The 3273-nt window shown below is 51.7% G+C and overlaps 1 protein-coding gene across 1 annotated transcript in view; it reads right to left on the bottom strand.

The window, feature by feature from the left end:
- DGKD (diacylglycerol kinase, delta 130kDa) overlaps positions 1–3273 on the bottom strand; it is a 90847-nt gene that overhangs the window by 53535 nt on the left and 34039 nt on the right. The gene's annotated exons all lie outside the window — the stretch shown is intronic.

Genomic DNA, 3273 nt, shown 5'->3' with positions numbered 1-3273 from the left:
GTCAGAGAAAGAGAGGAAGACCCCCAACGAGATGAATCAGCCAGGTGGCATCATTGATGGCGTCAAGTGTGGCAGCGGTAGTGAGGTTGGCCGAGGATCGGACATTGTTTCGTTCTGCTGTGCATGGGGTCGCTATGAGTCGGTTCTGACTCGATGGCACCTGACAACAACAACAACAACCCAGTGAACGGCAGAAGGAAACTGGAAGGAGGCAGAAGGAAGAGCTACTAAGGAAGGCCTCAGGGGAAAACCCCACATCCATTAGGGGCAGGCGGAGTGAGGAGGAGCCAGAGTGGGCTTTGTCTATAGGGGGATGAATGGAAGGTAGGACATCTCTCTAGAGGCCACTCACTAGTCCCCATCACAAGATGCTAGTGAGGCCAGTGGTGGCGGAAGTGGCGGGAGGCTGGACTCGGGGGACATTCTGAAGGCTCCGTGAACACCCCCACATCAGATGGGGTGAGAGACAAAGAGTCAACAGTGACACCTGGTTGCAACCTTGAGATGGGAAAGGCGCATATGAGGCGGCTTTGAAGCGAGGGAAAACGATGAGGTGCGCTGTCTACGCTGCCTCGGGCCAAGGTGCCTCAGCCCTCACCCAGGAGGTCTCACTGTGCTGTCAGCCTGCGACATTCAAAATGGCAAAGGCACTGTGGAGAAATGAGGGCACTCCTGCATCACTACCGCAGCCATGAGACGCTGACAACAGGGGGCGCTGCAGAGTCAACTCTGGACTACGAGCCACAGGATAGCAGTTCAAATCTACCAGCTGCTCCTCAGAAACACTATACCGGGTCGCTATGAGTCAGAACTAACTTGATGGCACTGAACAACACCACCACCCTGAAGGTAAGCTCCTCCTTCCCCTGGCAACTCTACCTTTAGGAAGATAGATGGTCTTGCCCCTGCAGCACTCTTCAAGATGGTGAAACTCTGGAAAAAACTAAGGCAATGGTGGGACATTCCCTACCCACACCAGAAAAGTCACAGCAGAGAGCTGCGGTCCTCAACTCTGGCTGCCCCTGGGGAAAGTTCTCAAGCTCATGCCGCATCACACCCTCCACCCCCCAAAATTCGGATTTAATTTCAGAAATCAGTCCTGTTAAACTTTCCACTACTGCATCAGAAGTATCCACCATAATAGTATTTACGTACAATTTTACAGTCTTCTAAACAACACTACTTGTTGCCTGTATCTACATAGATGAGTTGAGAAGGTGCCAGAACATGCAAATCCATGATAAATGTCAAACTCTGAATGGTGGGGTTCTGGGGGCAGGAGGCAGGAGGCCAGAGGGAGAGGACAGGTAAGGGCCTGCTCAGAGCTTCGATTAGATCCACAGTATGTGCTTCTATAGCTGGGAAGTGCACCCAGGTATTCACTCTGCTACTGGGTGAATGTCTGTAACAGCCCAGCCATTTTTAAATAGAGCTAAACTACCCAAGTTGGGGCTAGAGACCAGAGAGCCTGGCATTTGTAGCTCTCAGCCTTATTGGCTTTCAGGCATGGATCAGCCTAATAGCCTGATCCTGTTGGCTCACCGGGGGATTTCTCATGAGCCTCAGTGCCGGGTAGCCTTTCAGAAACCCCCAGCGCACTGCTCGCCTCCCGTGTCTCTTCACCCACCGGGACCTAACTCTGAGTTCCTGCCTCCCACATTTCTCATCCTAGAGTAGATTCCTGATCCCTAAGTAGCTCTGTGGAGTCCTAACGTGATGCTGTAGGATAAGCACTGGACTGCTAACTGCAAGATCAGCAGTTCAAACCCACCAGCTTCTCCCTGAAACCCTAAACAGAGTCTCCATGAGTCAGAACCAACTCAACAGCACTTCACAAGTAGATGGATGAGTGCGTGAAAACAAAGCTGATGCTACGTAACACTCTCCTGAGTCATGAAGGGGGTGGTACCCGCTGAGCCCCTCAGATGGAAGCTTTGAAGGACCACCACAAACACCTCCTCTGCCAACATACAGTCCCTCCATGAGTCATTAGAACGCAAGCACTGGAAATAAACATCAAACCCAAAGTACTTGTGGGCTGGGGATCCTTGACACCTACAGAGAACCATTTCCTGCGCTCAAAAGTCAGCCCAGCTGGTGACCTGTTAACAATGGGCATGGTCAGTGGCAGAGATGGCCCACGCAGCCCAGCGGTGAGGAACAAACTCAAGTAAGAGACCATCTGGTCTCTCTGAGCCTCGGTTCTTAGTCTAGGAACTCGAGGCCACTCAAAGATGAAGTGGGATCATCCAAGGGTGGGTTTGGCCAGGATTACTTCTAGCAGTAGTAAGTATCACTAGCTTGGGTCCAGACAGCGGTCACTGGTCCGCAGGAACCCTGTGAGTCTCCAGTCCCCTGGGGTGGCATACAGAACAGCTAGCATAGTCCAGGGCATAGAGACATACATGGAAGCAGGTGACTGGCGCATCAGCTGTTCCTGCAACAAGTGTAGAACATTACCAGCAAAGCCAGGTGCCAGGCTCGATGGGCTCTGCATAGTGACACCCAAAACACTAAGCTTTACGAAGTCCTAATCCCCACACCTGTGAACAGGACCTGTTTGGAAACTGGAGCTTTCAAGATGCCATTCCTGAAGTTAACATGAGCTCATCTGGGAGCAAGGTGGGTCCCCATGCCATCTTATACACGAGAAGAAGAACCCAACACAGAGAGAGAGGAAGGTGTGGAGAGACACAGAAGAAAGACCGCCTCCATCTCTTCAGACTGCTTAGGGATTTAGGGGAACTGTCATCTCTTGTGACAAAGCTCAGACAACAGCATTGACCACAGAGAAGTGCAGCCCACTTGGAAGCGGTAGGGTTCCATTACAGCCCAGTGAGGAGCAGAAATGCCCGCCTTGCACTTCTTAGAAAGACAAGACAAAACCAAGTCTTCTCCAGAGTCTTACAATAATCTACACTGGCTCCCACAACTTCATCTCATAGCCTCTCAGGTTCACTCATGACCCCATATCCTCCCATGTTCACTCATGACCCCACATCTTCCCATGTTCACTCATGACCCCCTACACCCTCCAATGTTCACTCATGACCCCACATCCTCCCATGTTCACTCATGACCCCCCACAACCTCCCATGTTCGCTCATGACCCTACATCCTCCCATGTTCACTCATGACCCCCCACCCTTCCTCCAATGTTTACTCATGACCCCACATCCTCCCATGTTCACTCATGACCCCACATCCTCCCATGTTTGCTCATGACCCCACATCCTCCCTTGTTCGCTCATGACCCCACATCCTCCCATGTTC

Source organism: Chrysochloris asiatica, unplaced genomic scaffold, assembly GCF_000296735.1.
Source record: "Chrysochloris asiatica unplaced genomic scaffold, ChrAsi1.0 scaffold00096, whole genome shotgun sequence".
Classification (NCBI taxonomy): domain Eukaryota; kingdom Metazoa; phylum Chordata; class Mammalia; order Afrosoricida; family Chrysochloridae; genus Chrysochloris; species Chrysochloris asiatica.
The sequence above is the reverse complement of the archived record's forward strand: the minus strand, read 5'-3'. Positions and strand labels throughout refer to the sequence as shown.